Source organism: Osmia lignaria, chromosome 12 (assembly GCF_051020975.1).
Source record: "Osmia lignaria lignaria isolate PbOS001 chromosome 12, iyOsmLign1, whole genome shotgun sequence".
Lineage (NCBI taxonomy): Eukaryota > Metazoa > Arthropoda > Insecta > Hymenoptera > Megachilidae > Osmia > Osmia lignaria.
Genome location: NC_135043.1, coordinates 1,650,565 through 1,676,060, shown reverse-complemented (window position 1 = coordinate 1,676,060; position 25,496 = coordinate 1,650,565). Strand labels below are relative to the sequence as shown.

At 41.4% G+C, this 25,496-nt stretch overlaps 1 long non-coding RNA gene across 1 annotated transcript; it reads left to right on the top strand.

Moving 5' to 3' along the window:
* The first annotated feature begins 7,596 nt into the window (after positions 1-7,596).
* LOC143305957 (uncharacterized) lies at positions 7,597-8,331 on the top strand. Its single transcript, XR_013063196.1, has 3 exons — positions 7,597-7,779; positions 7,849-7,988; positions 8,061-8,331. It is a non-coding gene; the product is annotated as an uncharacterized LOC143305957 (long non-coding RNA).
* Positions 8,332-25,496: the final 17,165 nt, after the last annotated feature.

The following is a 25,496-nucleotide window of genomic DNA, read 5'->3' as shown; positions in this document are numbered from 1 at the left end:
GTATACAGTAAAAGCTGGATATATGCAACAAAAGTTTGGCTGGATATATGCAACATCGCTATCCCCTCCACTTGGGGGGATCCCCCTAAGCCGAACCGAGCCGCTCGGCGAGGAAACCGTGTAATATGATCCGACCGTAATATCGGTGTGACTAATACTAATTGAACGATAAAACTTTTTTATTTTTAACTTTTTCTTAATGAAACTTTTACTAACGCATTTGTGAGATTTTTTTGATTAAGATGTTACCAAACACGATATGATTTGAATTATATTTATTTATTAAAATAATAATAAAACTGTACATATGTATAAGGCAGGCCGTACACCACAGATACATCAAACACGCAACGTGCAACATGCAACACGTTGCATGTTGTGTACGAACGTAGAATAGGTATCGCGGCACGGTACAAACGATTTGTACGAACGTAGAATAGGTAACGCAGCACGGTACAAACGATTTGTACGGACACAGAATCGGTACCAAGACTGGATATATGCAACGTTTAAATGCCCAGAATCGACACCTCGGCTGGATATATGAAACATTAAATGCCCAGAATCGACACCTCGGCTGGATATATGCAACGTTTAAATGCCCAGAATCGACACCTCGGCTGGATATATGCAACGTTTGAAACCCGAGCCGACACCGCAATCGGTTTTCATTTCCAATCGTCCTTTGCTTTTCGCCACTTTTAACATCAATTTTAGCAAGTAATTATAATTCAAACTATATCGTGTTTGGTACCACTTTAATCACAAAAACCTCACCAATGCGCTAATACAAGTTTCATTTAAAAAAAGTCAAAAATAAAAAAGTTTTATGATTCAATTAGTATTAGTCACACCGATACGTTTCGGCTCTTTCCTTTAATCATCGGACCTCTCTCTTTCCGCCACTGTCTATCCTTTTCTACGTTCACGCTTGGCTGCTCGTCGCGTGTAACCCGAGATTCGACACCTCGACTGGATATATGCAACGTCTGGGTCCCAATGTTTGTTGCATATATCCAGCTTTTACTGTATAATGCTTTCTATCCTTGTTCAAAAAATAACATCGCTGCTCGGCCGATCACTTTATGATTTGCCGCTACCTCGGATCTCTCACTCGTTTCTTGCGTTCTCTATCGTCCCGTTTCGAGAACAAAGTCAAGCCGAATAGCATACCTGCTTCGAAATAAGCAACTGTTCGGTCCCGACCCTCTTGCTTATTTCGAGGAAATTCTGTACTGACAAAACCTGAAAGCCTGAAAGCCTGAAAACAATGCATAATACTACAATAGAAACTAAGAAACCAAGATCAAACCCGTCCTTGAAATATATGAAAGTAATATAAACGCATTCAACCAACCAAACCAGATAAACCAAACTCTACTAAATTCCATTATGTTGACTATCCAATAAGGCCAATTAAAGACAGATAGATATAATCACAGCAGGTACGGTGAAATAACACAACCACATATTAATAATCAAATCAAGTAATTTAATATGCCATCACTAATCACCCTGTTCATTTATTCATTCAATTATCAATGAAAAGAGATAGGGAATTATACAATACAATACAATTATAGCACAAAATACTAACTAAGTATAACTGAATATAATCCAAAATCCGAATAATATAATATATTCTATGCTATGCATGAATTGAACGTAAATAAGTATGAATATAAATATAATTATAATATACACAAAACGCAGCAAATAGCACCACATTGAAACACATACACTGCAATGCAACACAATAGAACGCGCACTATCACAACAATCACATCCGCACTAATAAAATACAAAGTTTTTAATTAACAGAATTCAATAATTGGGTGAACTTTACTTTACCGGACCCAAAATTTTGGACTTTTTGTTTTTTGAATCTATAGTTTTTAATGCGGAGAATCCAAAAATGCAGGTCTCAACTTTAGGAATCCAATGGTTCAAAAGTTATAAGCATGTAAAGTTTAATATTTTTAGTGCATTTGCTACGTTACTGTGACGCCATATTGGCTTCTTGTCCAATGAACGGGGTCGCTAGAACCCGGTCGAAGATTATGAAAGCAGGTTTTAATCTATCAATTGAAATGTTAATAATTTCTTCATCCACTTTAACAGAAAAGTAGCTGGCGCCTTCAGGTCGGGCTGCTACCTCAAAAGGGCCCCGATAAGGCGGAACCAGTGGACGTTTAACAGCATCCTCTCGAACGAAAACATGTGAACAAGTTTGCAAATCTTTATGAACAAAGAAACAAGGTTTAACATGATGAGAAGTAGGAACAGGTCTTAACTTTTGCATATGTTCTCTGAAGCGTTCAACAAAAACTTCAGGAAGAGAAGCGTCTAAATTGGAATGAATGAATTCTCCCGGAATTCGGAGTGTAGTTCCATAAACAAGTTCAGCTGTTGAAGCTTTAAGATCTTCTTTATAAGCTGTTCTTAGACCAAGCAAGACTGTTGGCAAAACATCGACCCAGTTTCTGGTTCCGTGGCACATAATTGCGGTTTTAAGAGATCGGTGCCAGCGTGCCACAATTCCATTAGTTTGAGGATGATAAGCTGTTGATCTTGTTCTCTAGCATCCAGTAAGATTTGTTAAGGCTTTAAAGAAATTTGCTTCGAACTGACAACCTTGATCCGTGGTAATAATTCTTGGTGATCCAAATCGACAGATCCAATTTCCGTAGAAAGCAGTGGCAACAGAGTCTGCTGCTGCCTCTTTGAGAGGAATCGCTTCTGGCCAGCGAGTATAACGATCAATCATGGTGAGAATATATTGAAAACCTTCTGACTGAGGCAAAGGACCGACAAGATCTAAATCTACGTGATTAAATCGCTCGTCTGGAAGTGGAAAGGTGTTAGGACTATGCTTAGTATGTCTACCAATTTTGGCAAGCTGACAAGCCAAACATGTCCGAGAACGATTAATAATGTCTTTTTTCATGTGGGACCAAACGAACTTCTCACGAATCATCTTGCTTGTGACTTTAGCTCCTGGATGTGATAAATTATGAAACATTTTAAAAATCCTTGAACATAGAGAAATGGGTATGTAAGGTCTAACAACACCCATAGAAGTATCGCAATAAACTGGAATGTCAGAATCATCGATACGTAATTGTTTAAGCTGAAGTAAAGAAGTTGTTTGTAAAAGATGTTGTAATTCCTGATCTTTATCCTGCTCTTCCGCTAACTCCTTAGCATTAATAATAATTGGCAAATCAATCTCCTCCAGGCGGGAAAACGCGTCCGCCACTACATTTTCATTGCCTGAAACATGTTCGATGTCAGTAGAGAATTGTGAAATGTAATCCAGCTGACGTTGTTGACGAGAAGAGGCTTTTTCAGCTCGTTTGCAGAAAGCATAAATAAGAGGCTTGTTATCTGTAAGAATTTTGAATTGCCGGCCTTCCAGAAAATGTCTGAAATGTCTGATCGAATCATGAATTGCTAATAGTTCCCTGTCATAGGCGCTGTAACGTAGTTCCGAACCGTGAAGCTTGCGAGAATAAAAACCCAGAGGACGCCAGTGATTATTTTCGAGTTGCTCAACGACTGCTCCTATGGCTGAGTCTGAAGCGTCGGTTTTTAACCTCAGTGAAGCACAAGGAAGAGGGATGAACAAGCAAAGTTGCTGTTGCCAAACTGCTTTTGCAATCTTCAAATGCACGTTCAGCTTCAGGAGTGCATTGAATGGGAGTTTTGTCTCCTTTTTTACTTTTAACAAGAAAAGAACATAAAGGCGCTTGAATGTGTGCCGCATCTTTAACGAAACGACGATAAAAGTTAATAACTCCAAGAAAACGACGAAGTTCTGCTACAGTTGATGGTTTAGGATGTTCCTGAATAATCTTCACTTTATTAGGTAACGGCGATGTTCCGGAAGCGTTCACTTGGTATCCCAAATAAGTAATCTCACTTTTTCCAAAAAAACTTTTTGCAATATTAATGGTAATGCCAAAATCTTTCAGACGTTGAAACAAGATTCGAAGATGCTCTTCGTGTTCTTCCCAATCCTTAGAGGCAATCAGAATGTCATCTAAATAGCAATGAACGAAATCTAAACCTCGAAGAGCATGATCCATAAATCTTTGAAAGGTTTGAGCTGCATTCCTTAATCCAAAAGGCATAACAACGAACTCGAATAACCCGAATGGAGTTGTTACAGCAGTTTTTGGGATGTCTTCCTCTGCGACAGGAATTTGGTAGTAAGCTTTAACAAGATCAATAGTTGAAAATATCTTCCGGCCATGAAGATGTGAAGCAAAATCTTGAATATGAGGTAAAGGATAATTATCGTGAATTGTAGAAGCGTTGAGTCTTCGATAATCTCCACAAGGTCTCCAGTCTCCAGTTTTCTTCGGAACCATGTGTAAAGGGCTCGCCCATTGACTGCTTGACGGACGACAAATACCTTGCTCAATCATAGCATCAAATTCTGCTTTAGCAATGCGGTATTTTTCAGGAATTAGACGACGTGGACGTTCTACAGTAGGAGGACCTTTCGTAACGATGTGGTGACGAACCTGATGAACAGGTTGTGTAGTAACACGTCTAGGTGCGGTTATTTCAGGAAATTGAGAAAGGATTTTGCCGAAAGGATTATCTTTTTCCACTGAAGATAAATTGGCAGCGGTAACAGTAGGAATACCTGGTGAAGTAAGTTTGGTCAAACTATCACGCAGACATTGATGTTTAAGATCAATATGAAGTCCGAAATGTCTCAGGAAATCTGCTCCAAGAATTGGGCGTTGAACTTTGGCTACGCAAAATTGCCGTTTGAAAACTCTACGAAGTCCTAGATCGACTGTTCTAGTAATTACACCGTAAGTATCGATTGCTGAATTATTTGCTGCATAAAGTTTGTAATCAATTGGGTGAAGAGATTCCTTACATTCTGCTCTAGGTAAAACTGATACATCAGCACCTGTGTCCACAAGATATCGTGTTCCAGAAGTGTGATCAGTGATGAAAAGACGGCTTTTGTAACTAGGACCATCGTCCACCGCCTCTACTGGCGACGGTCGTCGGAGTTTTCCTGTGGTTTAACGAAATTACAAGGTTGTTCGCAACGACGAGCTAAATTTCCAAATCTCCTGTGATAATAACACATTTGGTGAGAATTCCGTGAATAATTTCTTGAAAATCGATTTCTAGAGGTGGAATGTTCTCTGTGCCTACCAAAAGGTTTATTACGAAATTGATTGCGACGAACATTGACGGTGAGAGCTTCGACCAAACGACGCAATTCAGCAACTTCATCTGACAAAGTATCTGTATTTTGACCAGGAGTTGTTGGCTTTGTATCAACAGCTGCAACGCTATTTGAGTTAGTCATCTCTAAAATTTTATCTGCTCGAAGCGCTAATTTTGTCAAATCCGTCATTTCACTAATCGCCAAAATTGTGCGAACGTTTGACGGCATCTGCTCCAAAAAAAGGCTACGTAAAATTGAGTCATTACACTGACCTGCACTGAGGTGCTTCATCTTCTGTAGAAAGACCGATGGCTTTTCGTCACCTAGTTCATGACCATGCAGCAGTCTTCTAAGTCTAGATTCCGTGGTCTCAGCAAAGACAGTAGTAATCCTGTTTTTTATGGCTTCATATTTCCCGTTTTCCGGTGGCGATTCCAAGATGTCTGAGACTACAGGTAAAATTTCCTGCTCGAGATGCATGACCACGTACCTATACTTTGATTCTTCGCTAACTATGCGAGCTACCGCGAAGGCTGCTTCCACTTGTTTAAACCAAAGTGAAGGATTTTCTTTCCAGAATGGCGGTAATTTTACCAGATGGGCTGTTTCTACATTGGCTTCAGGAGGACTTGGATAAATTGGATTTTGAAAAGTTTGTGGTTGAGGTAAAGTTTGTGGTTGAGGTACTGCCGCCGATTCATCTGATTCCATCTGTAGTCTTCTCTCATGCACTGGTGAATAAAACATCTTCTGAGAAAATTTTGATTTTTTCCTTCTTCCTGGCTGATTTCAAAATTGTCGCCGGTCGGTTTTTCCTTTTGATCGCGTTGGGGTCACCAATGTGAAGAACTTATTCCGTATTTAAAATGAATGATCAACGCTTCAATAGTGAAAATATATATTTGGAAATATTGATATAAAGGAGGATACGTCTTTTTGCTTGAATTGATCTTTGAGGAATGAATAGTTACAAAAGTTATTCCAATTTGTTTTTAAAATAATAAATGAACAATAAACGTAGTTATGAAAAGGTGGCGGTGAGAATTCGACATCAGTTGCAATCTTCCTTATCGACGACGGCCGCCACACTTTCGAGCATGGTGCTGCCGCCTGGCGGACGGCAGAGCAGGCTCCATGGATTGTGGTGTTACGTTTCCCGTAGCAGTTTTAGGGGGATTCTGGGGAAAAGGTTCCAGGAACGTGGGTTGGCTGCCCGTGGAGTGTAGAAACACTCTGCTTGGTGCGCGCCAAAACTAAAACTTCTTACTTTCCAATGATAGGTTTTAATAAAACGTCAAGATTGAACGGAGTCAAGAATTGTTCTGCTCTGTATTTCAAAAACGCGTTACAAGGTAAGTTCGCGGAGACGTAGCATGGGGGTTGTTTTACATGATTGGTGGAGGGCGGTAACAAGAATGGTTGTTTTGGTTGGCCGAATTTGTAGCGGGGAGTTCGAGGTGGCCGCTCGCTTGTGACGTAGCGATTTTTTGGGAAAAACCTCGAGGTTTTTCCAAGGGTGTTCTACCTTCGGCTGGTCGGCGTCGATGTTTCCCGTTCGGGACCGTTAGCCGCGGCAAGCAATAAAGTTGACGGCAACAACCGTACCTTAGGGCGACGGTGAATAAAGGAACCTATTACCGGTAATAAACACGGGGAAAACTGTGAGTTGAAAGGAAGTTCGTGAATTTAAATTATTGCTCGTCGCGGATGGCCTGGAGTTCGGAAAACGGAGGCCATAAACGTTTACGGTGGTAAAGTTCCTTTGAAATTAACATAGTTTAGGATTGTTTTATTAAAGTCTAACGGGATAAAGTTTTCGCGATGTTTGTCCGCGTAACATTAACATATTCGAATCGCGAGCCGCGGATAATTCGGGGCTATTTCGCGAGGTGGCGTGTCGATAAAATTTCGCGATAGCGTTACAGTGGCGTCTCCGACGAGGGTGCCACAAAACAATGCCCAAAATCGATCGGACCACAATATAAATACATGAATTATGTCGAGCCAATCAAGAAGGTTGAATCAATCAATCCATTCAATTTATAAATCAAAATAAAGGCAAAACAATAGTAACCGAGAAAAGCGTGAACCCGGCATAATGAGCAAAATATAGTAAAATAAAATGAATTAAATAAGATGCAATGAGCAAAGCCAAGACAAACAACATGTAAATAACAAAATTATTCGGCCCATTGAAAGAACGTATCATTATAAATAAAATATTATATCAATAAGGGAAGTCTATTACCGACAATGTGATAATGTACAAATAGCAGAAAGTTATCGCAACCAAATTGAATGAATTGTGTGATCCCTACAGTGAAACAGTGTACTATATAATAGAGCAAGCCAAACATCTCTAATATTGAAATATACATAGTGAAAACTGTAGAACCTCTATACCACACAAACAGATGTAAAGTATTGTAAGGAATTACAAGATTCTATTTCATTTTTATTTTCACCAGTAGAAAATAGAAGGAGAGTCAAAGGAGAGAGTCAATTAACACACTGAAGAAAAAGGACAACAATAAAGCAAGCAAGAGAGAAATAACAGAATACCAGTAAGCATAAGTAAGGTAAAGTAAAATAAATCATAGAAAAGTCAAATTCAGAGATGAAATAAAGAGTGACAAAATTATCTACAGAGACATAACCCTAATGTGTCAGAGCCACAGAGTGTTAACAGGAATACAAAACCAGCATACAAGGACTCGTTAAAAGGAACAAGATTACCAATTAGGAGAGCTCAATTGCGACTCAAAAGAAAGAAAAGAAAAGAAACAAGGTAAGGTAATAATTGCAATAACATACAATAAAATAACAGGAATAGCACATCCCAATGGCATGAATATTAAAGCTCTTACAGGAACACCACACTGTAACGACGTCATGAGAGGAACTATACCAACACCATAGAGAGATGAGAGATGTAGTGAAAAATTGAATTAAATATCCAAGGACGTATAGCAGGTGGCAACCCAAGAGACGATACTAAGATAAAGTAGTGACAAGCGTGACACAGATTTAAAATACCTAAGTAAAAGCAAACAGCAAATAAAAGAATAGAATAAGAAATGCCAGGAAGTGTAACACAAAAGAAAAAATAAAGGAAGAAAAACAAGGAAGAACAAGACCAGTATCGAATGACAATAAAATTAAAGTAAAACATGAAATGAATAGCAAACATAGCAACGAGCAATGTATAAATAAATAAAATAAAATGAAACCATTGCACTGAATAAATACTAACTGCGTTTCTAACTGCGTAGAAACGGGAAAACCGTAATAATTTCTTTGTTAGAACACTCTTTCTCTCTCCTTTGCACAAAGCAAAGGTGATCTTTGATCTTTGTTCAAATAAAATCATACGGATGACGGCCACATCCTTAAAAGCTTACCTTAAAGAAACAGGAGGTTGTTTCGCAACAATCTAATTGTAACTCATTCCTCTTATTGATTAACTAATAATCTTATTTTATTCTTTCCTTTTTTTACGTTACGCGTGCGACGGCGCAGTTGAATTAAGCACCATACTACTGTATAGTCTAAGAATAAATAAATAAATAAGTAGGGTATTTAAAATGATATTTAAAATGATGAGATTATAACAGAAACCACGCACCATCAAAGCATTTGAATAGACAAAACCATTTATCAGCACAGAAAGAACAAAAAATTAAATAAATCAAATCAATTAACTTTAACTAATCAAAATGGATAAAATGAATAAATAATGAGTGAATAATGAATGCGAGCGAAACAGTTAAAGAAATGAAATGAAGAAATTAAGAAAATAAAGAAAAAGAAAATGTAAAGTGTAATGTGTAAGCAAACATAATCAACACAATGGGGGTCACGCGACGATAGCTATAGAGGCAGTACGTGTCAGAGATAAGTGAAACAAAATCAATCAATTTCGAAGGAAATTCGTAACGGATAGAGGTGAAATAAATACCGCTGGAAAAAGAAAAAACCAAAGAACACAGGTGAATAAAGGCATCAAAAAGGTACACAGAAACAAGTTACTTAAAAGAAATGAAACTGGCGAAAGAGGTGAGAGGTTAGATTGACTAATGAGCTACGTGGAAAAAGTCGATATTGTAGATTAATAAACGACGTGGAATGATACGTCGATAAATGTAGATCGATTGGATGATAAACTGAGAAGATAAGAAAAAACGAAGGTAGTGACATCTAGATGCAGACCAGAGCGGCCGCGTCAAGTCTGGCGCAGCCACGTAGTGAAGTATAGGCATAGAAGCGAACATAGAGAGAGAAAAACATAGATGAGTAAAACAGGAGAGACGGAGAGCCCAAAGGATTCCGGAAAATGAGGAAGGCCGACTTTAGCTGAAGAGCTTGGGAAGTATAGGTCGGGCAGCCAAGGATCACTGCTGGACTCTTTTAAAAGAAAAAGAGATCTAGAAGAAGAAGCAGAAGAAGAAAGAAGAAGAGTGGAGAAAGAACTAATAGAAAATTTCCAAAAAGCAAAAAGAGTAGGAAGATCACCACCGCAAGAAGCTACGCAAGGGGAAGGAACAGAAAGCGAAGGAACAGAAGGCGAACCTAAAAATATAAAAATGGACAAGTTAGACAGATTGACTGAGCTTGTACTGACAGTGAAGAAGGACACACAAGATATTAAGGAAGGAAACGAATCCATAAATAAGGAAATAAGAGAACTAAAAGAAGAATGGAAAAGAAAGCAAGAAGCGTGGGAGCGAGAAAAAGAAGAAATACAGAACAGAATTAAAAATCTAGAAACTAAAAGAGATAAGGCGGACGAATTAATTGAAAGAATAAACCGTATAGAGCGAAAAGAGGAGGTAAGAGAAAAAAGGGAGAAACGAAACAATATCACACTGAAAGAAGAAGAACTATCAAGAGGCGAAACACCGAAAGATACGGCAGAAAAGGTAATATCAGAAAATTTGCAGGTGGAGGTGGAAATAGAGGATGCGTTCTGGACGAGAAAGGGAGAGAGAGGGAGTATTTTGGTAGCAAAGTTAAGAAACTGGCAACAGAAAAAGGAGATAATGATGAAGAAGGGCAAATTGAAAGGTAAGAAAATATACATTGATAATGATTTAACAAAAAACGAAAGAGAAACTCAGAAGGTAATCTTAGGAATTGCGAAAGCGGAGTGAGAGCAGGGAGCACACGTGAAAATAGGATACAGAAAGGTAAGGATAAACGATAGGATTTTCAAATGGAAAGAGGGAGTAGGACTTGAAGAGACAAAATTTTTGCGCCGACAAGGTTCGGTGACTTTCTAATTTCAGAGAAAGACACCGAGCGAAAAGGGACCGCGACAGAAGATAAGGCTCTAAGTACCACTTCTCCCGTGTCTGGAGAAATGAACAGGGGAGGAGACAGAAATTACAACAATGAAAAGAACGAGAAAAGAAAACAGAAGGTACATGCCAAGCAGCAGGTAAAGAATAAGACATTATCAATAGGTTTCTGGAACGTAGCAGGTCTGTATAAAAAAGATAAGCAATTTTGGGAATACGTGGAGACATACGATTTCGTAGGACTAATTGAAACTTGGGTAGACGAGAAACAATGGAATCGGTTACAGAACAGGTTGCCGAACAGTTTCAACTGGAAATGTCAACTGGCAAAAAAAGAGAAGAACAAAGGTAGAGCGAGAGGAGGCATCATAACGGGAGTGAAGAAAAGGATAACAGAAAGAGATACACAGGAGGAAAATGGAAGGAACCAGGCTAATAGAAATGGTAGAAGACAACGGATGGGAAATTATGAACGGTAATTTTGAAGGAGACGAAGAAGGTGAATATACTTTCATTGGGGGTAAAGGAAACACAGTGATCGATTATGTATTAATAGACCCAGCAATTAAAGAAGATATCAGAAGTTTCAGGATAGAAGAGAGGATAGAGTCAGATCATTTACCACTGAAATTAGAAATTTATGGAGAAACCAGCGTAGAGAAGCAAGAAGAAGAGATATAGAAGGAGGAAGTGGAACAAATTGAATTCGAAAAGGAGGATCCAAACGAAATGATGGAAGAAATGGTACATAAGATCAACGGGACGGTAGTCAAGAAAATGGTAAAGGTAATGGAATTGAAACTAGGGTACAAGAAATGGTGGGATCAAAAATGCACAGAGAGAAAAAAAGAAACGCGAAAAGAGCTGAGAAAATGGAGAAGAGGGAAAGGGGAAAGGTGACATACATTCAGAAAAGAAGAGAAGTCAAGAAACTCTGCGATAAGAAGATGGACCAGCAACAGAAGAAAGAAGAAGAAGAAGTAGAACAAATTAAAAACACAAATGAAATATGGAAATATATCAGACGGGAAAGGAAAAGAAGAATAGGAACAACAAACAGAGTAACCATACATGGCTGGAGAAGGTATTTCATGGAATTATTAGAAGGGAAAGAACAAAATAACCAAGAAGAAGAGAGATTAGAGGAAACAGAGGAACAGCAGGATACAAATGAAATTATAACGGAACAAGAAGTGATGAGGCAAATTAAAACAGCAGCAGCAGGGGAAGACGGCCTAGAAAACGAGGTCGGAATACATGGAGGAAGAAAGGTACTCACCAGAATCACAACACTGATAAACAAAGTATGGAAGGGAGAAGGAATGCCAAGGAGATGGAAAGGAAGGAGATGGAGATGAAAGTATAATTAGCCCTATATTTAAAAAGGGAGACAGGGATGATGTAAAGAATTACAGAGGGATAACGCCACTAAATACGGCATACAAGATATACGCGATGATTCTGGAGAACAGATTAAGTGCAGAACTAGACGAAAAGAAAATCATACCAGAGACGCAAGCAGGTTTCAAAAAAGGAAGAAGCACAATGGACAACATTTTTATTCTGAACTATGTGGTAAACAGAGAAATCAAAGAAAAAGGAGGAAAGCTATATGCTTTCTTCACAGATCTAACAGCAGCTTTCGATAAAGTAAACAGAGGAAAACTGAGTAAGGTTATGGAGGAAAAAGGAATAAGTAACTCTCTAAGAACGAGAATTAACGAAATTTACAAAGAAACAGAGAATAGGATAAGAGTTAATGGGAAAGTATCTGAAAAGTTTTGGACAATGAAAGGATTAAGGCAAGGATGTCCACCAAGCCCTACCTTATTCTCGTTATATACGGCGGACCTGGAACAGAAATTGAGAGAAGGACAAGCAGGAGGGATGGTGATCGGAAAAGAGAAGTTTTGGTCACTGTCGTACGCAGATGACATCGTACTATTAACAAAACATCCGCAGGACTTAAAGGAAATGATAAACAGAATGAAAAGATACTTTGAAAGAAGAGAGTTAATGCTAAACGCTGGAAAGTCGAAGATAATAATTTTCAAGAAAGGAAGAAGTCAGAAAAAAAAGGAGGAATGGAAATAGGGAGAAGAAGAATTAGAAAAAGTCAAAGATTTCAAATACCTAGGGTATCACTTCCAGAAAAATGGAGGAACGGAAATGCACTGGAGAGAAACAGCGAAATTGATTGCCGTGTATTGTTGCTTATATTGTTGCTTATCTTTTTTGACGGCAGAAGCACGCGTACGCTTAAATGTGTGTGGCGAGATTGAATGCCTGAGCGCATATGTGCTTAAGTATGATAAGATATGGTTGTGTGATTGGCCGATTTTAAGAGTCTGTGGCCTGCTGTTAGGAATTAGAGTTGGGTTCTGACATGTTAGAGTTGGAGGCTGGGGTTGGGAGTAGACAAGATCGTAGTTAATGTTATAGTCAAGGTTGGGGTACCGTGCAATACGATAGCGGTGGTATGAGAAGCTTGGAACAGCAGAGCGGTGCCAGGCCCAGTGCGCGTCGAGGTCCGCGCGGACGAACGCAGGGTTGGAGATCAGTTGAAGATCGGGAGTAGACGACTGGGAGCATGCGTAGTTGTTGTACCGCCGGGTTAGGGGATTGGGTTTGAAGTTCGGAGCTCTGGAAGTCTGCGAGTCTAAAAGTTAGAGGGATAGTGTAGACTGATAATTGAGGGTTGAGGGTTTGAAGATGGGTTGCAGCGATTATGATTCTAGGGGCGTACGTAGGGTGTGAGACGAGATGGTGCGTGATGAAAGCTGATATGCGTCATGCGGTGTGTGGTGTGTGATTTGTAACAAGCGAGAATGAAGAGGGGAAAGAAGAAATAAGTGTAGAAATAAGTGTAAATGAGTGTAGTGCAAGCACAAGCACAAGTGAGATTATGTCGTGCGAAAGAAAACAGGAAAGTAGAACGGGAAAATAAAACAGGTAAAATCAAATATCAAATATCCACAGGTAGAACAGGTAAATCGAGAGTATTTGCTTGAGATTGCATGTTTGTATATTTGAGCGTTCGTAGGTAAGTCGTACATGTGGAAGGTGCATAGGCGTATCCTTAAAATAGAATAAAATAAAATATAAAATAGAATATAGGTATAAAAAATAAAAAATAAAAAATATGAAATATAAATATAAAATATAAAATATAAAATATAGAATAGTGTGTACTGTATGGTAGGGTAAAAGATAAATAATGTAGGATGAAAATACAAAATATAAGATATGATACAGGGTACAGTATAAAATATACAATATTTGTACAATATTATAATATTAAAATAAGAGATATAAAATAAGAGATATAAAATATAAAACACAAAATATGGTATGTGTGGTTGTGTATATGTGCACGTCCATGCGAGATCCAAGTCTATACTTTTAACTAGTACCCATTGCCTCGTTTCTTGACGACTGCTGGGCACCATCCGATCCGCAGACTGTCTAAGACTAAAATTTGGTCAGCCTGTCGCAGCCTACAGTCAATTATAATGTGCCTTCCGTGAATTCGATCGGATGGCCCTTCGATGACCCGCAATGTGCTCGGTGGGACGCCGATAGCCGCTCCGATGGCCTTCTTGATTTCGAGGCCGTCCCCCGCGGGATCAACGTTGAATAAGACGACCTGTTTGTACCTGCGCTGAAAGTAAGCTTCCCAACCGCATACCATCCGTTGTCCAAAGATCCTGATGAAATCTTCGGCCGCATCATTCCCGTTCGGTCCGAAATTGATACGGAAGGTGTATCCTGGGTCCTTCCTGATCCCATGGATTTTCCGACGCTGGGTCCCGAGCCGGCACCTGACAATGCCAACCATCTCTTTGTATCCAAGAGGTTTCCGGGATCTAACGGTTACTACAGTGGAGTCCCGATCTATGGCCCCTGGGTGCTTCCTTGCGACTGCAGGAACACCAGCTTGGTCCAGCTGCCAGGGGAGAGGAGGCGGCAAGTGTGGCTGTCTTGCCTCTTGTTTCTTGCGCGCTGTTGCTGGTTCCCGAAGCCTGCGCTTCCCACGAGGAGGGGGAAGGAGATGCGGTCAATGCGTTGATGTTCTTCTTTGATAGTTGCGGGGGTAACCAGATCCGCTGCACAGAGGCCGTAGAAGATGACGAGGAGGCAGAGGCAGGTGCAGGTGCGTGAGCGTTTTTCCTAGGTTCCCCGGATCCCACACGGTCCTTTTGCTTCCTGGCTAGACTGTCCCGTTTAACTGCTGACGTGTTGGGGTGGGGCTTCCCCTGAACTCGTTGAGTCGGGGGTTTCGGGGGTTTGTAGGGTTGGGAGAATTTTACTGACAGCCCGAATATCGGAGGTGCCCATTTCTGCTGTGCTTACAACTGGTTTCGGCAATTCGGGACGCGCGGGGTGAGTTGCAGCGGCCGAATCTCCTCGGCTGGACTTGCTGTCAGATTGGTCGACGTTGTCGGAGGCGATACCGCTGCTGTTGTTATTGTTGTCCGTGCTTGGGAGCCTTCCGCGTCGTTTACCGCCATTCGGGCTGTCCGAAAGACTCGATAAAAAGCTGTCAGCATTACTGAGGGACTGCCCTACTGATACCGACGATGCGTACGATGAGAAGGGAGACGAGAGAGGCGAGGCCGCTGTAGCGGGAGAATCCGGGGATTGCGTGCACAAACGCCGATAAAGGGCAGCCAGCGAGTAGGGTGAAAGTAGCGAGGATGAAATAGGCGGCGAGGCACAGTCAGAGTCGGTAGATGACGAGGAGAGGGACGTGAGGGTGTACGTACGATGTTTGTCAATTGCGCTGATTTCCTGACGTAAGCAAGGGGGAGCAGAGCTCAGGGATTTGAAGTCGAGCTTGGTAAGCACAACCCGGGGCGAGAGCGGGAGCGCAACGTGCCGCAAGTTGTCGGATCCGCTTACCGGAGTCGCGGATGTAGCAGAGGGTGTCGGAGGAGAGCTTGCAACGGGTGTAAGCGTAACCTCGTCGTCGAGCAACCTGCCAAGATCCAGGCAAACCTGCTCAGCATCGAGGTGTTCCCATTGCAGATTCGCACTGTCGTGTCGCTTCCGGATAGTCGTAGTGCTTCCTGCCGTTGGAAAGCCACGAGGAGTGCGAAGAGCGGCGGGAGAACAGTCGTTGTTTGCTTGCTTGCACGAAGATACGGCAATTCGCGGGTTGATAGATCCATCATGCTGAGACGACTGACGAGGTGAAGAGCAATCACTGTTTGCTGCTGCACTCGAAGATAGACCGTTAGGTGCATGCACCTGCGCAACTGTGAGGAAGGTAGTCCGGCTCGTTAGAGATCGCATCGTTGCCCTGCTGCCTTCACGTTCGCGATCGGAGTTCCTGCGTGGCATGGTTTTATTCTATTACTGCTATATCTATTGCTGATTAGAGTATTATAGGTGGCGGGTGATCTCGTGCAGCTGGGTGTCAGCGTTTTTTGACGGTGTGCGCCGCTTAAACGAGCCCTAGTTGCCTTGCTGGACTAGTTTCGAAGCTCGCCTCGAAGTTCCGGCATGTTTCAGGGCTTAGTATAATGACATCGTCATCTGCGTTGCTGTCATCGACGCAGTGGTCCGTCACATGCTCAGAGTCCGAGTCCGTGACGCAGATTCCCCATAGCCTGCCCAGGATCTGCTTATGAGTACGCGAGCCGGGGTCAGCTTTACTATTTTGTAGTTTGGTTCGACGAGTTTTACAAGTTCTTCCACGTTCGGCGACGTTGCTTGTCCTGCTCGTTGAAAGTTGGCTGAATCGCCCGTGTGGGGTGAAAGAAGTAAGCTTGAGCTGCGTCATTGCACTTGCTGGTATATATTGCGAATTTGTTCGCTTGGTTGAGGTTTTCACTGTTAACAGGCTTCACTAAACACGGCTTATCACAACTCGGATTTGGCCGAGGCACTGCTGGTCCTAATGCTTGCGAAACGCTCGAACGTCGGCGCATACGACTATCGTTTATCCGTGTTTGACCCTGATTCCGGTCAGTTTTAACTTCACGCCGCGTTGTTTGGTAAGCGTAAAAAGAAAGAGAAGGGTATGGAGTGTAGGCAGTGAAGCCCGTATAGCCCGTGAAACACAGTAAGCGGTGAAACAAATGAGAGCAGGTGAAGCGAGTGTGTGACCGAGCGCAATGACTGACTGCGGAGTGCCGAGAACTATGAGCAGAGCGCTGATCAAGGCCAGCCACTGGCCCAGGCGTCACTAGGGTAGAGGTAGGGGTAAGGAGGCGAGAGGGATAGGAGAGTGGGAAGGGGAGTGAGATTAAGGGGAGAAGGTAGAGCGGTACTGCAGGGGTAGGTGGAAACAGGGAAGCGTGGGGAGAAGGAGGGTGTGCGTGCAAATGAGGAGGGAAGGAAGGAAAGAGAGTGCATGCGAGGACAGGAGCAGGACAGAGGCGAGAAAAGAGGAGAGGGAAAGGAAGAGGGGGAGGGAAGGAGTGAAAAGAGTGAAAGGAGTGAGAGCGCTAACTGGTGCTGATACATGCAGAGACGCAAGGCTAATTCAGGGGTGAGTGAGAATGCAAGGGGGGCAAAGGAACACGGAGGCAGGAGAGAGCGGGGGTGCTGTGAGTCGCAAGAATCGCGAGAGCAGGAGCAAGACAGGAGCAAAGACAAAGACAGTAGCGTGGGTAGGGGAGCGAAGGGGGGCTGGAGAGGGCATAGAAGGTGAGAGCGTAGCGGTGTGAAAAGGACGGGAGCGAAAACGCAGACGGGAGCAGGCGAAAGAAAGGGGAAACAGGACAGAGTAAAAGTGGGGGCGGGTAGGCCATAGCCCGTGCGGGGTGAATGGGTCAGCAGGAGGGTGGGCGGGTAGGCGACTCACGTCAAATCGAATCACATCAGCACGCCACGTCCAGCCAGCCACGCGTATCGGTCATGTCGTTAGCCGGTGCCCTGACCAATCAGGCGCATGAATTAGTAAGTAGATTAAGTGTCGATAAGCAGGTCGTGTTAACGAGTTTAGCGGGCTCCTTGCAAAGTTGTGAACTTATTAGGTGGTTGCGTGGCTAGTCAAGATAAGCACAGGGGGTGAAGTGGAATGTAGAAGTTATAGAGATTGTACTTCCTTCCAACCCCACGTGGCCGCACCGGCGCGATCCAAGGTAGAAGAAAGAAAGGGCGACTCGTGCGCAGACACACACGCGCCCAAGCAAGCGCACTGAGCTCAAAAGGTCCAGTCCGGCACATCATTCAAGCGGAGACGAGATGGGGTAGAGAAACGGGGATACATAGGAGTGATTATACAAGGACGGGGAAATCAGATTGATTAGGAAAAATTGAGGTGCTAGCTAAGGTGCTGTGATTGAAGTTAGGGGTGGTGGGAAGAAGCAAACAATAGCAATAGCGAAGGTAAATAAACGGGGCGCCGAGTGGAAGACATGATTGTGTGTGGAGAGGCGGTGTTGAAAGAAGGCTGAGAGTGGATGCAGAACTCTACGTATAGGTCCGCATGTGCGCGGAAACAATCCTGATTGATTTAAATTCCTCCATATACAGTACTCACACGGCCGAGAAGAGAGAAGTGGCAATAAGCTCGGGGACCATGTGTGGTGATTGTCGCGAATTCAGGCGCTTGTCTGGTCAGGCAGGCGAGCCATCAAGATCACGAAAGGCATGCATGGAGCATACGTGGAGTTTTCGGGGCTATATGCAGCTACATAGAGGTTTGTGTAGTCGATTACAGATCTCTGTCAACCAGCCCGGTGCTTGGTGAGCGAGCAGCTGCTTTCGAAAGCCATTACCGATTTGCATTTAACGAGCAGCGGGCTAGATATGCCTGAGACTGTGTTTGACTAGTTAATATTGTCTGAGACTAGAATTGGGATTAGACTTGAGACTGATATTAGAATTAAATTGCCTAGTTCGGACTTACCTGTCCTTCAACTCTCTGCGTGGTAGTGACGTACCCTTATCGCAACAGTGAGTGATTTGTCATATCCAATGACCTCAGAGCGACGCACCACAGCTCTCATCTCGTAAGCCAGGCTAAGGAGGTCACAAAGTTGATTTGATAAGGTAGATCAGGGTTGATCAGGCGCCAGGATAAAGCGGCTGCATCATCAGCGGCCGTAGCACTCAAGATCCTCGATAAGTGTTCGCTGATGCAAGTTGGGCAATCGAGCGGTCCGAACACGTGCCACTGGGCGGTTTCGGAGTCGTTCCGGGGCTAGACAGGATGGCAAGATTCCAGAGCCAGACTGGTAGAGGAGCAATACCCCAGCCAAGTAATTGTGCCGTCGGGAACCCTCGCGATCGTGGGTATCGGAGGGGTTTGGTCGGAGCACAAGCACACTCGCATTACATTCATAATAGCGCACAGGTCGCAGGGAGACACAGAGGGATCACATACACATGCACTAATGTAGGAAAAATAGCACTTAAAAGCCGCAGATAATCGTAAGGCGTCGTGAAACACCGCAGGGGCCGCAGGGAGCCGTGAAAATTGCAAGAATCACCGGGGTCGTAAAAAACAAAGAAAACCGAGGAAGGCAGAGAGCGATCCAGCCTTGCGACGCCAGATGGTTGGCAGGCCACGGAGCCCTCGATCGGCACGTCCGAACGGTTCGGCAGTCCGCATGAGACTCCCACTACTACTGCACCTACATTTGATATAAAGTAATATACTAATTCCGTCCCACACATCAATGTATATCTAATACCAGTACCATTATCACCATAATTACATAAGGCATAATGAAATGTACTGATTCTTTCCCAAAGATCAATGCACATTTAATAACAATATCATTATTACTATACCTACATTAGATATGTTATATATACTTAATATCAATATCATTATTACTACATCTACATTGGATATAATGTAATATACTGATCCATTCCCACAGATCAATGTACATATAATAACAATATCGTTATTACTATATCTACATTAGATATGCAATAAACATTTAATAACAATATCATTATTACTATATCTACATTAGATATAACGTAATATACTGATTCATTCCCACAGACCAATGTGTAGAATAAAATTATACACGTTTTACTTACACAGTAGTTTATTAAAGTGAACCTTACACTCTAAGAGAATATAAAAAAGTATAAAGAATTATAATGGTGAAAATAATGAAAAAAAGAAACTGCGCATATTCGCATCTTGCATGAACTGTTACCCGCACTGTCGTGAAAACCGCAGCGAACGGCGCAAACTAGACGCATACCGGCGTCCCCCGTCATGGCGGGAAACGCAAACCTCTTCAGTCCCCCACTTTTGCGATTCCCAATCTCTCAGTACAATTTTTGTGGGCTATACATTTTAAATTCTTCGTCATTATGTCTGCTATATTCTCGTTTGAGCTAACATAGGATAATCTAATAGATTTCTTTTCTAGTTCCTCTCTTACTACATGGTATACTATGTCTATATGTTTAATTCGCGAATTCTCTACACGGCTTTTTGAGAATTCTTTCGCTGACTTATTGTCGCAATATACATTACTAATTCCTAAGCGAGAATCATATAATTTTAATTCGCTTAAGAACATCTTTATCCATTTCGCTTCCTTTACCGCGGACGCTAAAGTGACGTATTCTGCTTCCATGGTCTGCGTCGCAAAATATTCTGATTTCTGGTTTTTCATTTGTGTTATAACGTATAACGTAATCAACAGTTTTGCTCAGATAACGCAAGACATGTTTAGCTTAAATCCAGTGCGTTTCGCTTGGACATGAATTGAATTGCGACAGCTTCGTTACAGCGAATAGGATGTCTGGTCTGCTACGCAATGCTATATACATTAATGACCCGATTAATTCTCGGTAGGCTGTCTTTCTCTTTTCGTCTAATTGATCTAAGGGCGTAATCTTTGAGAGTTTTAATCCGGGTTCCAATGGTGTCGCAGCACCTCTACACTCTTGCATATTATATTTATGTAATAAGGATTCTATGTACGGTATCTGACTTAATATAATCGAGTTATGGTTTCTTTCTAGTTTAACACCTAACGCGTAATTGATTTCCCCGAGATCTTTGGTTTCGTATTTTGTATTGATGACTTTAACAAAATTGTCTATTGATGTCGAATCTCTCGCGAACAAGAAAATATCATCTACATAGATTACGGCTATAGTCCAGTACCCTTTTATATAAACGCAATCTGATGAACGCAATCTATCAATCCTCTGTTCGGCAAAGAATTTGTCCAGTTCAGCATTCCAATTTCTACCCGATTGCTTGAGTCCATAAATGAGTTTGTTTAATTTGACTGTTCTTTCCTTTTCATTCTTGTTTGACGGAGCTAGTTTCATAAATATCTCCTCCTCGAGGTTTCCGTAAAGGTAAGCACATTTTATATCCAGCTGCCTGGTGTACCAACCGAAGGAGCTGGAAATAGCTAATAACAAACGTATTATTGAAAAACTAGCTGCTGGTGCATAAGTTTCATGGTAGTCAACTCCCTTTTGTTGGGAAAATCCCTGCGCAACTAATGTAGCTTTGTATCTAAGTATGTTACCTTCACCGTCCTTCTTCAATTTATAAACCCACTTACTACCTATGACCTTTCGTTCAGCTGGCACGCTGTCTACGGTTACCCAGGTTTTGCGCTGTACATGGCTGTCCATTTCGTCCTTCATGGCCTTTTCCCATTGGTCCGCTTGGGGTGAAGACAAGGCTTCGTCCAAAGTGTTCGGTTCTGTGATCTCCATGAGGTTTAATTCTATGCTTTGTCTATCCTCTTCTTCCGAGTTAGTCGCAGAATCCGATTGAGGGCTGGGTTTCCCTCCTTCTTCTTCCGAGTTAGACGCGGAATCCGCTCGAGTGTTAGGTTTCCCTTTTCTTCCATATGGGTTCCTTGTGACCTTCTTCGGTCTGCCGAGTCTTTTTGCTGATTTAGTATTTTCTGCCCCCACTATCTCGTCGGTCGGATGATCGACTCTGATCGGGGTTTTTAGCTTGGCCGCTTCTTCCGTGTCAGAGACCTTCGTTTCAACCTGGATTTCTTCGTCTTCTGACCAAATATCATTGTACGCATGGGCGTTGTATTCATCGCTAGCTTCTTCGCGATGCAACCACCAGTATCCCATCTTATTTTCTATGAAGCGTACGTGCTTTGTCACGATCACGTCTCGTCTTTTTGGGCACCATACGCGGTAGCCCTTCGTTTACGTCCCATATCCGACTAGTATACATGGAATTGCTCTGTCATCTAATTTTCTCTGTCCTTGTTTCGGCAGGTGAGCGTAGGCTAATGACCCGTATGCTTTCAGATGCATTACGCTTGGAGTCCTTCCTGACCAGATCGCGAGTGGGACATTGTTTGCATTTGAAGAGTGGGCCACTCGGTTTTTGACATAGGCCGCTGCAGCAACGGCTTCCGCCCAGAATTTCGGCGGTAATTTGGCAGACTTTAACATTGATCTTGTGAGATCGAGCAGCGTCCTATTGACGCGTTCGGCCATTCCGTTCATCTGCGGGGTCTCGACATTTGATCTTTCGTGTTTTATCTCCTTTTCATCGAAGTAATTTTTTAAGTCTTCGTTGCAATACTCTCTTCCGTTGTCTGATCGGAACCTCTCGACCTTTTTTCCTGTTTCAAGTTCCACACTGGCTATGTACTTTCTGATGTAATGTTTATCTTCATTTTTTGATTTGAAGAAGGCAACCGTAATATGCTTTGAGTAGTCATCAACGAATGTTGCGAAGTATCGCTTTTCGCTTAATGAATTGACCGGCATGGGTCCGCAAATGTCGGAATGGATTAGCTCGCAGACGTCTTGTGATTGTCTATGTCCAATTTTCCGACAAGGCATTTTTGTAGATTTACCGATGTAACAGTCTTCACATGCTTCTTCATTGATTGTCGTGTTCTCTAGTCCACGAACTTGACTTGCCGTTTTTTCTATCGTTTTCTTGTTTATGTGACAGAACCTCTGATGCCAGAGGGTGCTGTCTTTCGCAGTTATGCTATAAGATTCCAATGATCTTGTCTGGTTTATAAGGGTTCTTGCACGAACTATATACAAATCATTTTTTTTGTCAGCTATAGACATAAGTTCCCTTTTCTTTCTTATATCATGTATTCTTGCCTTTCCATTTTCAAAGATTATTTCTTTTGCTCTTCGTTCAATCTGGGAAACGGACATTAGATTTTTCCTAATGCGAGGCACGTAGAATACACTATGCAGAGTTATTTCATGTGTTCTGCTTCTAACAAATGTTTTTATTATAATGTCACCGATTCCTTCTGCTTCCAGTGTAAAACTCTTTTGTTCGGTGGCCTCAGTAGCTGTGTTGATTGGTCGTAGTCGAGTTTCTTTGAAGGTTGCAAACTAATCTCTCCGTTTACATACATGGTGTGTACAACCGCTGTCAAGTATCCATGTGTCTTCCATGTCTATATTGTTTAATGACACCAAAAACCCTTCATTGTTTTCCTTCTTATGATAATTATGCTTCTGATGGGAGCTCTGATGTTTGGTTCTATTTTTTGACCAACAATTCTTTACGCTGTGTCCTGTTTTCTTGCAATGTGAGCAAACGGGAGGTCTTGGCTTGTTTGACGAGTGTGTATTCTGATGTACTGCTTGTTTTGACCCTTTCCCTAGACTCAATGCTTCCTTGTGGTCTTCGTTGTCATTAGTGCATCTGGATTTGCGCCTATCATATTCAGTTAACAGCACTTTTGTCACTTCTGATGAGGTAAATTGATCATCTGGCAAATTGGCCAAAGACATGTTCAAGTTTTCATAATCATCTGGTAAATCAGCTAATAGAATGTATGCAGTGTCGTCATTTTTAACGTCATAATCTGTTTCCTTGAGGTTTTTGACCAAAATCTTGATCCTAGACACGTATGACAACATTGACTCCTTCATTTTAGATTGGTAGAGCTGTTTCTTCAATTGTAATATCCTTACTCTAGACGTAGGCTGGTGCACTTGTTCTAAGGCTTTCCATGCATCGTAGGCGTTCGTGCAATCTTCAATATGGACTTGCTGGTTCGGTTCAATGTGCAATCCTATGGCTGCTATTGCGTTATCGTCTTGCGTTTGATGGGCTTTCCTCTGTTCAGGTGTGACCCGTTCATCTAATTGAAATTTTCTAAGCACGTGGTCTAACAGGCCTTTTCCTTTGAGGTACCACCTCATCTCTATTTTCCATGTTCGGTAATTATCGTCTGATAATTTCGCAATTTGTAGATTTAGTCATTTATCGTTCTCTAGGTCTAATTTTTACTTAATTCAATAATGATCTGACTCACCGAACATGTGCGTACTACCACGTGGCGTCTTTATAGGTTATCATTCACCTTTCTGCGTCCCTGGGCCCATAACCGGTGTAGAATAAAATTATACGCGTTTTACTTACACAGTAGTTTATTTAAGTGAACATTACACGCTAAGAGAATCTAAAAAAGTATAAAGAATTATAATGGTGAAAATAACGAAAAAAAGAAACTGCGCATATTTGCATCTTGCGTGAACTGTTACCCGCACTGTCGTGAAAACCGCAGCGAACGGCGCGAACAAGACGCATACCGGCGTCCCCCGTCATGGCGGGAAACGCAAACCTCTTCACAATGTACATTTAATAACAATATCATTATTATTATATCTACATTAGATGTAATGTAATATACTGATCCCTTTCCACAGAGCAGTGTACATTTAACAACAATATAATTATTACTATATCTACATTATGTATGTAATACACATTTACTAACCATATCATTGTTACTATACCTACGTTACATATAATGTAATATACAGATTTGTTTTCACAGACCAATGTACATTTAATAACAATATCACTATTACTGTATCTACATTAGATATGTAATAAACATTTAATCACAATATCATTATTACTATATGCACATTAAATATAATGTCATATACTAATTACTTCCACAGATCAATGCCCATTTGATAACAACATCATTGATACTATATCCTAATTGGGTATAACGTAATATACTAGTCCCTTCTCACAGATGAATGTACATATGATAACAATATCCGTATTACTATATCTACATTAGATATAATGTAATATAGTCATCCATTCCCACAGATCAATGGACATTAAATAACAATATCGTTATTACTTTGTCTACATTATGTATGTAATATACATTTAATAACAATATCATTATTACTATATCTACATTAGATATAATGTGTTCTTGCAACGGCGAGAAGTTCCCGCTCTTTCGACGCATCGACCGCTTCTTGATGTATCGAAAGAGCCATCGATTGCTCCGTCCGAAGCAGTCGACGAATCATGACGAGAAGCTATTCCTTGTTTCGAGCGGAAACACGTCACCGGATGTTAGAGGTCTCTTAGACAACCGCGCGTCTTTTGAATATTAGATTGTATCGAGCTGCCGACGTGTGCAGACCTAGTGTGTAAAACTCCTATGTATTTGAAATATAGACAGTTTAGTTTACTCCTTGTTAACTTAATTGACTATGGAAGGTGCGAGCTCCTCTCCCCGGCGCAACAATATGTACATTGATCTGTGGGAAGGGATCAGTGTATTACATTCTATCTAATGAAGATATAGTATGAATGATATTGTTATAAACTGTATATTGATCTGTAGGAAGGAATTAGTATATTACATCATATGTAATGGAGATATAGTACTAATGATATTATTAAATGTCCATTGATCTGTGGGAAGGAATCAGTATATTACATTGTATCTAATGAAGATATAGTATGAATGATGTTGTTTTTAAATGTATATTACATATCTAATGTAGATATAGTAATAATGATATTGTTGTTAAGTGTACACTGCTCTGTGAGAAGGGATCAGTACATTACATTATATCCAATGTAGATACAGTAGTTATGATTTAGTAACTTAATGTACATTGAGGCGTGGGAAGGAATCAGTATATTACATTACATATAACGTAGATATACGAATAATGATATTGTTATTAAGTGTAGCTACATTGGACTGGGGGAAGGGATCAGTATATTACATTAGATCCAACGTAGATACAGTAATAACGATATTGTTATT